Raw genomic sequence first — 14144 nt, 5'->3', positions numbered from 1 at the left:
CTCCTGATCCCAAGATGAGCGCTCTACTTTGGTATTTAAAGGCAACTTCTATTGATGTAACACTAGAAAATCCAGGGCTTTATCGTAAGACTGCATTTATACCAGTCTTGTTTTAGTATGAACTGTGTTTTCTGTTAATAGTTTCCTTTTTCCTTCCCCTTGTGTTGAATTCCACTTCCCCTATAATTTTCTCTATCTGACTTTTGTGTCTACGCTTGGATCCTGTCCCGCAAACAACAACAAGTGCAATGGGAAAAAAAGCATAAGGGCGTCTGTTGGGCAACAAGTACTTAATAGAGAAGATATTTAACTTTCAACTTTTTAAGGACACCTCAGATGACACACAGGAGATCATAGTGATCATCCCATGTGTGCTTTTTAATCACTTAACTGTTTTAGTCCATTTAATTTCAAGGGACACTGTTTTGACACTTGTGATCGTATAGTGTGTTGCAGGGGTGTTAAACATACAGCCCGTGAGCCAGGTCAGGCCCGTCTGCGGATTTAATTAGAGAATGCTGAGGGAAGCACAAGAAAAAATGCTCCACATCACGTCAAACAATCACCTGCATTTCAAATATGTCCATTAGATGTCACTACAGCCAGGCTTTACTCCAAAGGCAAACTGCCCACTGTAGCTGTATTTGCTGACTACTATTTATCAACCAGTGAATATTTGAGGAAACACTCATATCAATTGTTATAAAAACCGAATCTTACACCCCTGAATCATAATCTCAATTTAATTGTGAGCCTCCGAAAGATCCCCAGCCCTAAAGCTAAGACAAAAAAATCTATCCCATTTATTTTTAGGCCATTTAATTTACTTATCTGGCCCACGTGACAGTAGTTTTTCTGCCATGTTGCCTATGAGCTGAAATGAGTTAGAGATCCCTGGTTTAGTGCAACCAAAAATGAGTGCTTGAAAGCATAAGGAAGAATACAAACTATGAAAACTTAAGTGGCCATACCCCATCATTTTCAATTATTTAAATTATTCGCCCAACCTTGTAAACCGTCTCCAGCATGCATGAATAAAGTTTTGGGGTCTTTGGGTACCCGTAGCATCAGACAATGGTGTTTGAGGCTTGTGATATGTAAATTAATACAAACCTATCAAACTACAATTATTTCAAAATGCATGTTTACATGACGGTTCATGCACTACTGTTCATTATTTAAATAAATATTGTTTTTTAAAAAATGAGTGAAGAAATGAAGTTGTTTTTTACCACAATGAGGTGCGAAATAATACACAATGTCCTTTAATAACTTTATGTTGACAACTCCAGTAGATGTGCTCAAATCCTGAAGAGTTTAGTGTGCTCTGGCGCCAACTAATTATCAGGAGAGCTAAATGCAGTCCAATATTGAGCAGGAAACAAAAACAACTTAAATGAATCACATATTTGACTGGAACAGAAATTAGCAGGAGTCAACACTAAGTGATTCACACGGATGCCAGCATGTGCAGCCACCCACACCCCTCAGCTTTTTTTTCCTATTGATTTTCAATTTTCATCACTTCTACTGACTACATTCGGAGATTAAAAAAGCAATTAAATTTGAAAGGGTACTTGGAGCCTCACATTTTCTTTCCACTATCTCGATCACATTTTGGTGGGTTTCAACATGCTCAGAACATGAGCAAATACTGGAGTGCAAACACATCCTGCAAGCGAAAAAGAAAAGTCTCATTTAAAAGCATTATTTGATAACACAAAACTAGCTGGCACCCTTATTGTGAATTCCAAGACTGTCACGATTTGCTTGTGGACTCAAATGCAGCCAAGCAAAATAAGAAGTTTTTTAATAAAAAAAATCCAAGGAATAAACTAACAAACGGACAAAGAAAAACCTAGGGTCTCAAAACAAAAAAATGACATGACCCAACACCAAAGGCTGTCAGAGCAGACAATACCAAGGTTGTTGAGTTATGTGCGATGATGACGCAGGTATGAGCAGTGCAGTCCCTTTTATCCAGGTTGGTGCGCTCTAAGAAGGTTTTCAATCCAATCCTGACAGTCGTGACAAAGTTAGTCTTATTCAGACTTTACCGTAACTAAACATAACTAAAGTTGACATTTTTAAACCAATTTCAAAATGCTAACTCACAGTAAGTCCTAAATCAAACATCATAAACCTTGACTGAATGCATAACTTAGACTGGAACCCCACATTTTAGTAATAAAATACCTTGATTGAAACCCAAATTTGATATACCAATTAGGGGTGAGACAAAATAATCGATACATGTATGTACTGTGATTTTATTTTTGGCGATTTTTAAAATCGACGTTCCTCCCTGGAATCATTTTTTGTGGCATAATATTTGGTATTTAGAAATTGCGGGAAAGCAATAGGGCTGTCGCAAATATGATACATTTGTCTAATCGCAAAGTTTTTCACATTTGTGATGACTGTCCTCTCAATCTCCCTCTGTGACCATGACTGAAATGTTGACGTAAATTCGTAGAGACACACTCGCAGAAGCAAACAACATCGGCTATCTGTTACAGCTGCGCAACTTTTAGTTTCAAAACTACGTACCACTTCAGTGGTTTGAACACATTGTGGGTTTACAGTGAGCGACAACGATAAGCCCCAAAATACCGAAGAAGCGGTCTGCAAACTTTGTTTCAAGAAGGTGTCAATGAATGGCGCTATCACACGCTAACGGATTATACAGTATCACATGGTACATTGCTAATGAAATACAAACCAGCGTTCCGAGACATTTTGTATACGTTTGATAAGCTGTACTATTCACCAGAAAAACCTTTAGTTTTACAAGTTCATATTCAAGTTGATGTCAAGTTAACAGAGCTTAAGCCGTGCATTATCTTACAGTTTATAACAGTCTGGTCACCCCTGCGATTGGCTGGCAACCAGTTCAGGGTGTCCCCTGCCCACTGCCCGAAGATAGCTGGGATGTGCTCCAGCACCCCCGCGACCCAACTGAGGATAAGCAGTACAGATGATGGATGGATGGATGGATGGATGGATGGATGGATGGATGGATGGATGGATGGAGTCTGGTCACTTTGAGTATCCGTAAATTGTATTCCTCCTTGAGCTTTTTAGCAGTATTTTTGGTTGCACTAAACGATACAGTGAAATATACTGGTCAAATGATACACACTGTCCCTATGAAAATTAAAATGTTTCACCTTACTAGCTTTGTCAATGATATAGGAAAATCTATGTCATACGTTCTTCGCTGTATCTGCGTGTAAACAAACTTATATTAGTATTTTTCTGTGTTGTGAAATTATCGGGTCAAATCACATTAGTAGGACATTATCTCAATCTACTGTTAAGGAGTGTAATAGACCCTCAATTTATTTTATTGTATCAGCATTATTTTGCCAAAGTAAACCCGTGACACCCCCTCGGATGGGTCTGGCCTTGATGCGGCGAGGGGGCTTGCGTGTTCCAATGACCCTGGAGAGCCATACCGTCGGGAGCTTGCTCCTGGTAGGGTCACCCATGGCGGGCCGGTCTCCGGGGTAGGTTCCAGACAAACAAAGACCCCAGCGTGTCGGTACGCTGTGAGGTGGCAGCCCCACCAACCGACTATCCTGCGGAGGGCTAACAAATCACCCAGGAGAAAACCCCCTTTGTTACGAAACTGACCAGAGAAAGAAGCCGGACTGACCAACACGGTAATGGACCCCAGCCTGCCCCCGACCAACGAGTACGGATCGACCTTCGTCGTAAGACCCGTGTCGCCACCTGGAATGTCCAGACACTCCTTCGCCCCGGAGCTGCCACCCTGCTGTCCCGAGAGCTCTGTCGCTATAACATCACCCTGGCAGGGCTCTGTGAAGTACGATGGCAAGGCAATGGTGAAACAACAGCTGGCAACCATTGCTACATCTGGAGTGGCCCCGAGAGTCGGACCGGCCTTTACGGTGTGGCTCTCGCCATTCCAAAAGCCCTCCGGAGGTCCCTCATCAGCTGGACACCAATAAGCGACAGACTACTGTCTGCTCGCTTCCTCCACCATCACGGCAAGATGACAGTGATCGTCGCCTACGCCCCCACTGATGTCGCTGATGAGGATGCAAAGGACGCGTTCTTTGACCAACTCCACCAGGCTGTCGACCAAGCCCCACCACACGATGTCACCATCATCCTCACTGATGCCAACGCCACTCTATCCAGCAATGATCGGCCCCCCGGCTCACCTGTCGGCACCACCTTCGTTGACAGCACAACAAACGACAATGGCAACCGCCTCCTCCTCCTCTGCCACCAAAACAACCTTTGTGTTGCTGACACCTGGTTTCCCCGGAAATGCATCCATCACTGGACGTGGTACAGCCCAGATGGCAGAACCAGGAAGGCATTGGACCACATCCTGATATCACGACGCTGGAAGTCGTTTGTAACCAACTGCCGGGTGTTCAGAGGAGCACAGCTTGGCAACACAGACCATCGCCTGCTGGTGGCCCAGCTCAAGCTAAAGCTCCGAGCCAATCAGCACAAGACTCTGCCTCGCCCCGACTCCTCCCGACTCAGCGACCCCAACATCGCCAGAGACTTCAGTTGCTCCATCCGCCGCACTATCGATGCCCTGGCTCCTGACAAGCTGACAGACTGGGCGGCCTTCAAGGAAAGTGTCCTCCAGTCTGCTCACAATGTCCTCGGACGCCCGCAATCCTCCCCGAGAAAGCCCTGGATATCAGAGAGAACACTAAACATCATAGACCAGCGGCGTGAGGCCCGGCTCCGAGGCGACCTCACGGAGTATCGGAGACTGAACCGCCTGCGCAATGTGGCCATTGCTGAAGATAGGGAGAGGTTTTGGCAGGCAGAAGCCCAACAGCTTGAGTCCGCGGCCAACAACAACAACATGAGCCGCGTATTCAGTCTACTACGCCAAGCCCGTAGCGGCCCACACATAAAGACAGCCCTGGTAAAAGACTCAGACGGCAACCTCATCATGACAGAAGCCAACTGTCTCGCGCGCTGGAAGGAGCACTTTAGCCTCCTCTTGCAGCACAGCACCATCCCGGCTGATCCCACCCTCCTAGTGGCTGCAAACACAGCACCTCCTAGCGACGCCTGCTGCACAGACCCTGTAACACCCGAGGAAGTGAGAGCTGCTCTGAAGAAGCTGAACACAAAGAAAGCCCCCGGCATCTGTGCCATTACCGGCGAGATGCTCAAGGCAGGCGGTGATGGCATGGTGGAGTGGCTAACCTGCATATTCAACCAGGTGTGGGAATCGGAGCAGCTGCCCACCGACTGGACCAGAGGAGTCATCATGCCCATCTGGAAATGCAAGGGTGACAGGCTTGTCTGTGGAAATCACAGAGGTATAACCTTACTCTCCATCCCGGGCAAGGTCTTTACCAGGATCTTGCTCAGCCGTGCCCTTGCAGCAATCAGAAGCTGCCGCCGTCCCCAGCAGGCTGGCTTTATGCCCAACCGCTCCACAACGGACCACATCTCTGCCGTCCGTTTGCTGATAGAGAAGACCCGTGAATTCCGTAAAGATCGCCATCTATATATCGGATTCATTGATCTGAAGGCCGCCTTTGACACCGTCTGCCACTCTTCACTGTGGAACATCCTCCAAGCTCTCGGAGCACCACCCAAGATCATAGCCCTGTTCAAGCTACTCTACAGCAACGCAGAGAGCTGTGTCCGTATCAACGGCATTGATTCCGACTGGTTTACTATCTCCAGCGGCGTTCGTCAAGGCTGCGTGGCTGCTCCCGACCTTTTTAATTGCATCATCGACCATCTGATGTTCAGGGTTAGTGAGCGCATCCCCGGAGTGTCTTTCGGCAACTACCACCTGACTGACCTGGAGTATGCTGACGACACCATCATGCTCAGCACTTCCTACAGCCAGCTGAAAGACGCTCTGGGCATTTACAGCGAAGAGGCAGCGCGGCTTGGCCTCCAAGTGAGTTGGACGAAAACCAAGTTCATGTATGTTGGTGATGGACCAGATCCACCTCCCATCCAAATTGGTAGCGACATCGTAGAGCCTGTCAAGAGCTTTGTGTATCTGGGGTCCATGGTGACACACAATGGGGACCTAAAACCAGAGATTCTCCGCAGAAGAGCCCTGGCAGCATCTGCTCTGCAGTCTCTCTGGAAACCACTCTGGCGGCACCAGACCATCGCACGCAAGACGAAGCTCCGCATTTACAACCTCGCCGTACTCTATATCCTGCTTTATGGCTCAGAAACATGGCCCCTGAACGACACCCTGGCCACAAGAATCGACGGTTTTGATAGCAGGGCTCTCAGAACCATTGAGAACATCAGGTGGCCCCAACGAGTCTCCAATAAAGAGCTTAGAGCCCGCACGTGCCAGCCCCGAGCATCTTCCTTGGTCGCACAACGCCGCACCCGCTGGTTTGGCCATGTCCTTCGTCTACCACCAGACCATCCGACACGAGCCATTCTCCAGTTTGACCCAAAGGCAGCAGGCTGGAGACGACCACGAGGGAAACCCCGCACTCGATGGCTCGACGTCGTTGCGGGCGACCTCCAACAACACGGAGTTGCTGTAGAGGATGCAGAACAGCTGGCACAAGACCGCCAGCATTGGAAAAACCTGGTTCATCTGGTCGGCTCAACGCACAGGGACGGGACCCCCCGACCTTCGCTGGAGCAATAATCAATCAAATCAATCAAACCCGTGACACGTCCCATAAGTTAAAGGTGGGGCGCCTCGTTTGAGGTGTTCTCCAAAAATCAAAAGGTAAAGATTTACTCTATTAAGTATGTGTTAACATTGCCCAACTGAGTTCAAAGAGCCCTTTTTAGTAATTACTTTTATCAGAGCTGTTCGGGGCAGAACACATCAGGTTCAAGGAAAGAGGGCTGGGGTGAGTGCTGAAGAGTTATGTCATGCTATTCCTTGCAGGTTGTTGTTTTTTGCGGGTTTCGCATGAAAATGGTGAGAGTAAGAAAAAGCCTACTAGTGAAGTCCACACGCCAACCCAAACACCAAGAAATATGGAAAATAAAGAGTTTATTTGAGCACGTCTAAGAAATGCACCTACTTGCATGGAGATCATGATTAAGATGCAAATATTACTTAAAGCCAGGAGATGGCGGAAGATAGTAACAACAAAGTTCCAAATTTCCTACAGCTCCTTTAAGAAACACTGCCCCAAACAGACACTTCACACTCAGTACTACCAATTTAAAACCGTAACCATTATTACCTCTTTTTACAACCTAACCCAGACTTTGTTCATAACCTCACACCAATTTCAATGTTTTATTCAACACATTACCTTTCTTTTTGTTCCCCTCATTGCCAATTTCACAAGGATTACGGAAACACTTTCCTGGTGAATCTTATCAAAAGCGAGCTGCATACTGAGTGCGTCCTTTTCAAAGTAACTCATCACATGTACTTCAAATTCAAAGCACAAAAAGAATCCCACAAGTGGACGTCCTTGTCAACGTCGAACTTACCTTCACGAAAGTTTGTCGCTCAAACGCAATCATTCCCATCCGCCGCAAGCTCCCGCCTGCTGATGGACAACATCTCGGCAATGTCACGGAGTGTCACTATCAATTCGCGCAAGAGTTTGGCATGCGAGCGGACTAAGGTGTGAACCGTCAGCGCTCCCTCGTAGCGTAATCAGCACCTTCGACCTCGCCAGAAGCTCCATAAAGTTGCATAACCGACAAATACGGTACGGAGGGCGTAAATACTGTACTTTTCAAGCACATCCTTCGTCAAGACCTTGAAATGCGAACATCAAATAAAGTACAGATGACTTTATGCTGAGCATACATTGGATCCTCTCTAGGTTGATGACCATATGTCGAATAGAAGAAGTCTAAATAGGGTCAGCTGTAAGACGAAGGACTATGAAATGTCTTCTTTAAATCAAAATAAAAGGTTTTGTGTGAGTATTTAGCCATGACTTCTTGAGACTTGACTTCCAGGGAGCTGCAATGGAAGTGCAACGAGGGGTTAAATTTTCTTTCAGAATTCCTTTGGGTTAAGATTTATTCAAACAGCAGACTTTCTGATTGTTTTCCTGATACAAACAATTATAATGTACAGTTCCTTTATTTTGCCTTATTTAAGTGATTGCATAGAGATTTGGGGTAATATATTTAAGAGCAATATAGAAGTGCTTATTCAATAACAGAAGAAAGCTATTGGGTTTTTGCATAACGTTGGGTATAAAAACACACTAACAAGCTGTTTATAAAGTCCAACGTGATAAACTTTGAGATATAGTAAATTCTAAATCCTTGTCATTAATATAAAATGAAAGTAACCACCAACTCCCAATAAATATTCAACAGTTTCATCATTTAAGGGTAATCCATAACTTCAAGGTCCAATATGTTCGTACAACCCTAAAAGGTATCCATTTATGGAATGATGAACATAAAGACCTTAGAAATATCTTTAATTTACATGGTTGTATAAATCATATAGTCATTTGGAGTATTTAAGATAAATCTACAAGAGAAGATTGACATAACAAGAGTTTCTTTGGGTATTATATGTTATAGGAGTCATTATTGGTAATATTATGTCTTTTTCTTTTATTTTTTTTCGTCTTCTAATTTTTCTTTCTGGGGTAAGGTTCTGTTTTCTTGTTTTGATTTTGAATATGTCTTCCCTACGACAGGGTTCCTAAAGCTAAACTCAAGGTAAATTCAAGACTTTTAAATGCCTTTTGAAATCAAATTTAAGAACAAGTCCACGAGAAAAAAAAGAAAAACACATTTGAAACACTCAAAGCAAAAAAAAAACACAAGTATTTCTTGCACGCAATACATTGTGCCTAGTACACATTACCTGGCACAGCTTTTTGCCATGGCAAAAAACATTCTTCGGACAGCCACTTCTCATTAGATTGTCTTTTTCCCATAGTGCTCTGAAAGGCCCAACTGAAACCACATCACCATTTTGATAGTTCCGTTATTGTTGCCACGCTATTTAGCCATGAATGTAAATCGTGAATTATTAAAAATCACAATGGTTTAATGTTACCAAATGTCGAAAATTAGATTTAAGACATTTTAATGCCAATTAGGGCCTTATCTTTGGGTTAGTGAATTCGTTGCCTTCTAAGACTTTTCAAGGATCCGCGGGAACCCTGTACAAGGAATAAAAGAAACGCATATATAAACTTTAGCCTACTCCCTTTGGGCACATGATTATGTATTGTATTATTGCATTGTAGAGACGTTTTTTTTTGTGCGGATAGTTGTTTTTCTCCTTCTGCTGATTAATGCTTTATTTTGATTTTGTCTGTTTTTTTGCCTAAATAAGAAGCCACGAACATAAAAAAACATTTGGTGGGTACATCTCAAATCTAACGAGTAAGTTTATAATAGTTGTTGAAATACTTGAAGGCAAATGAATGACATCAAACTGCGCAACAATAATAGTTGACGAAAATTGTCGAACACACTTAATCCCTGAAAATGATTTTCCTACTGGGTGTTGACCGGTGATTATCAATGAGTTGAGTCATGGATTACACCCTCCAACATGTGTGCCCAACACATGCATGACATCTCATTTGTCTCTTGACAGATGGCAAAGGGCTTGTGAGTCACATTGGGGTCACACATGTAAGCAGTCACATGTCCACATCAATCTCTTCGGATACATGTAATTACAACATAGAGGGTGGGAGTTTTTTCACAGTTTCCTCCTCAGGCCATATATATATATATATATATATATATATATATATATATATATATATATATATATATATATATATATATATATATATATATATATATATATATATATATATATATATATATATATATTGAACTCAACTCAATTCAATTAAAGAACCACGATTCCCGCAACAATGAAATTCTCTGCTGTCCACTCAAGTAATAGAACTAAGAAAATATATACAAGGAACTGTATACATAAAATAATATTACGAATATTAGAACGATGAAAATACAAGATTAACTCAACACGAGTTAAGGCAATAAGATACAAATAGGATAAAACACAGTTGAAAGTGACTATAGTGCATTTTGGTTATGTATTTGTGTGGAGTATGCTTGGGTGTCTACACTCAAAACCCAAACATTTGAAACCCTCCGGCGCATGTGTCGGGCTTAAAATGCCTGAGCCTCTAAAAAGGAAAGAGTAAAAGCGAAAATACATTTCCTACAATGCTTGTCAACTAGGATTTCCGCAAAGTGACAGTTTAGCGCCACTAGATGTCAGTATTTCAATAGCTATGTAGCATTGGGCGAATTTTAGCAATGTTACGAAGAAGGAAAAACGCTGTTCTAGTTGTATTCTTAACGTGTGTTTGGAAGGACAGATTGGGGTCGAACTTGACACCTAGATTTTTGACAGAGGCACTCTGGGTGATGTTACATTTGTTGATGTTCCGAGCAGTGTTTTGAGAACAAGTCAAGGAATTTGGATAGGCCAATAGTTAAGGTTGAGGCACAAGAAGTTAAGTGACACCCATTTTTTACCTCAGTGATGCGGGCATCCAAATTTCCACAGTTTAAAAGGGCAGATTCCGCCATTGGAAGACATAGTTGAGTGTCATCTGCGTAGCAATGGAAACTGATATTATACTTGCCCCCTGAGATTCGATCTGCAACCTCAGTGTTTAAACTGAGGCTTAAAACACACTTCTATTCTAAAGCTTATGAATGACCTATATTTAATGATGACAATATCAGTGCATTTTTTTTTATTGCAACATCCGTTGCAGCGTGGTCTTCCTGGAAGGGGGATTACCGTATGTGCGGTCCCTTCTGAAGGTTTCTTCATTTACCTCATGTTGAGATTTTTGAGTTTTTCCTTGACCTCATGTAGGTTTTAGATCAGGTGATTGCGTAATATTAGTTTGTAGTTAGCAACAATTTGTGGTCTGTGCTGCCCTTTGGGACTTCTTGTGATTAAGGATATAGTGTACAAATAAACATGACTTGACTTGACTTGGTGTCAATGAGTGGAATTGAGAAAATAAATGAGCCTAAGAATGTCCAAAAAGACTTATTTATTATTGATAATGTGCGGTCCCTTCTGAAGGTTTCTTCATTTACCTCATGTTGAGATTTTTGAGTTTTTCCTTGACCTCATGTAGGTTTTAGATCAGGTGATTGCGTAATATTAGTTTGTAGTTAGCAACAATTTGTGGTCTGTGCTGCCCTTTGGGACTTCTTGTGATTAAGGATATAGTGTACAAATAAACATGACTTGACTTGACTTGGTGTCAATGAGTGGAATTGAGAAAATAAATGAGCCTAAGAATGTCCAAAAAGACTTATTTATTATTGATAATTATTGTTATTTTGTCATACATGTGCTCGTATCTATGATTGCTCATATCTCGAGCAAATTATGCTGATACAAAATAACTGAGAAGTAATTGATTAGTTCCCAGGCTACCAAAAGCATCCAAGTTAATATTAAATAGATCCTAACCCTAACCCTAACCCTAACCCTAACCAAAAGCATCCAAGTTAATATTAAATAGATCCTAACCCTAACCCTAACCCTAACCCTATCAGTAAAAACTGTTTCAAATAGTAATTAAAGATAAAACACAGTAATAAGATAAATAAGATGATCATAAAATCACTTTAAAGCCATGGTCTCTAGTAACAAAGTCTGAAAATTCTTGTCATTCTTGTTGTCTATTCTGCAAATAGGCAACATTTTTGTTAGAAAGAAAAGCCCTATCTTGATATGTGGGGGGACATATGTCAATGCAACCCTAACACTTGTGACTTGAATAAATAATACATTCAGAGTTACATGAAGGATTAGTTACATTTAATTTACATAACAATAACATTTAGTTATATTTAGAAGCCTGATGTGGCCCTCGGTGAAAATGAGTCCGACCCATGCTCTAAAACCCAAAATCTAAAGCCCTGGGGGCAAAGTTTTTGAAAACAAAGTCTAACGATTTATTATCCATACAGCACGCATGCATGTTAGAAGCCCAATTCGCATTCTTCGCGAAGCCTCCCAGGTTTACCTTCCCTTTTAAAGAAAAACGGAGGGTGGTCAAAATGCTACAAAGGTGACATAAGAAAAAGGATAAACTACTCACTCACCATGTTTTGCGCGCTTCCACTCTGTCACCGCGCTAAATCCAAACCCCCTCCAAAAATGACATGGTTTTCCAATCGCTCCTTGTTCTCAGATCGCTGCAAGTAGATCAGGGGGGCGCTCGAAAACCAAAGGAAAAACCCTGACTTGGACCAGCTGGGTCCAGTCAGTTTGCAGGATTTTTTGTAGAATTTTTCTAAAAGGGGAAAGAAGTGAATGCAGCGCGGCGAACGTCCGTCAGTGCGCCCGTGCGTGCGTGCTTGCGTGTGTGCCCGCTTTGGTCCCGCCCCCCCATGCACAAATACGCAAACTTGCACGCTCCCACGCTCCCACGCGCCCCCACCCCTCATTCATGCCGCACGCGTGCAGGATGACGTGTGTGCACAACAATAACTGTTATTGTTTATTTTTCTTTTTTAGGGGGAGGGGCGGGGGCACTATATTAACAAATGTAGTAATTTGATAGGCGTAACCAGCCCATGTTAAGAGGGTTCTCAACCACCCCAAATTACACCCAAGACCGTCTAAAATTGAAAGCCAATTTTAAAACACTCTTTTTCATAATAAAAGAAAGCATAGGCTAATATATGATGAAAAAGCTAGGGTGGTTTCCCTTAACCACTGTCGTGGGGGTTCCATTTCCTGTGGTGTGTCTTGGTCAAGTTCAGCCTGGTAGTGCCCATCCCTGTCCAGGCCAACAAAAGTTTCCAGCACCTGACGAACCGGTGAACTTTTGCGCGTTAGGCGAATGTGCCAAACCACTTAAAAAAATCAAAAGTAAATCATAACCAAAATCTGAACAACCCAGCATCCAAAATACTTCACTGCCTTGAAATCGTTCAGTCCGTTTGATTCCTAGCACCATAGTAGTGTTTTGTATTTTCTATAGTAGAAATTTTGTAGTAGATCTGCACTATACCTATAGTTGTATTTTTGTAGTACTTCTGGAGTCATAATACTGTAGTATTGCCATAGTATTACCGTAGTAATACTTTTGGAGTATTTCTGTAGTTCTCTGCAGTTGTTATATATCCATAGTAAAATATTTGTATTGTATTTTTGTAATATTACTTGAGTTTTTGAAGTATTTCTGTAGTATTTTTGGAGTATTACTGTCGTTGTATTTTGTAGTATTTACAGTATTATTTTTTTAGCAGTTCCCTAATCATATTTTGTAGTACATCTGTAGTATTACTGAGGTTGTATTTTGTAGTATTTCTGTCATAATATTTATGTAGCATTATAGTATCACTATAATATTATTTTTGTGGTATTTTAGTAGAAATATTTTTGTAGTATTTTCAAACTACATCTTTGTAGTATGTTTTGAGATGACTGTAGTTGGATTTTTTTAGTTATTCGGCTCTATATTTGATACTAAATTTCATGGTAAATATGTAGTTATGTTATTGCAGACACACAAAGGGACAATGGGGACAAACTTGGGACAAAAAACATAGTTACTTATATGTATATACATATTATCATTATACAGTACTTTGACCATTTTTTTGGGGGCGGGCTGTAGTTTGCCCACCCCTGTTGGATGCTCAGCACCCCCAAAGCCCTGAACCTAAAATCGCCCTTTATTTGATGGCAACTTTTCCACGAAATATATGGAGATCAGTACTCGAATGCTAACTGGTAAAATTAAAAATTAGAAATAAAGTTCTAAAAGTGTGTTTTGATAACCTATGTCGACCCCTGCGGGGTTGATGCAAACTGAAGCGATATTTTTAGACATTTACCTTACTGGACTGTCTCGGAAAATTAGAATATTGTGATAAAGTTCTTTATTTTCTGTAATGCAATTAAAAAAAAAAATTTCATACATTCTGGATTCATTACACATCAACTGAACTATTTCAAGCCTTTTATTATTTGAATATTGCTGATTTTGGCTTACAGCTGAAAAAAACTCAAAAATCCTATCTCAAAATATTAGAATACTTCCTCAGACCAAGTAAAAAAATAATTGTATAACAGCAAAACTAAATCAAACATTTGAAAATGTCCATTGATGCACTCAGTACTTGGTTGGGAATCCTTTTGCACGGATTACTGCATCAATCCGGCGTGG

At 41.8% G+C, this 14144-nt stretch overlaps 1 protein-coding gene across 3 annotated transcripts in view; it reads right to left on the bottom strand.

Moving 5' to 3' along the window:
• htr4 (5-hydroxytryptamine receptor 4) overlaps window positions 1-12281 on the bottom strand; it is a 141729-nt gene extending 129448 nt beyond the window's left edge. For all 3 annotated transcript variants that reach the window (XR_015851402.1, XM_088344534.1, XM_088344535.1), the window contains exon 1: window positions 12070-12281. The gene's annotated coding sequence lies outside the window, so the exon portion shown is untranslated. The remainder of the gene's footprint in view (window positions 1-12069) is intronic.
• Window positions 12282-14144: the final 1863 nt, after the last annotated feature.

The sequence above is a fragment of the Urocampus carinirostris genome, chromosome 9 (assembly GCF_059441175.1).
Source record: "Urocampus carinirostris isolate Australia breed hairy pipefish chromosome 9, RoL_Ucar_1.0, whole genome shotgun sequence".
Taxonomy (NCBI): Eukaryota; Metazoa; Chordata; class Actinopteri; order Syngnathiformes; family Syngnathidae; genus Urocampus; species Urocampus carinirostris.
Note: the sequence above shows the minus strand (reverse complement) of the source record. Positions and strands in the feature narration are given on the sequence as shown.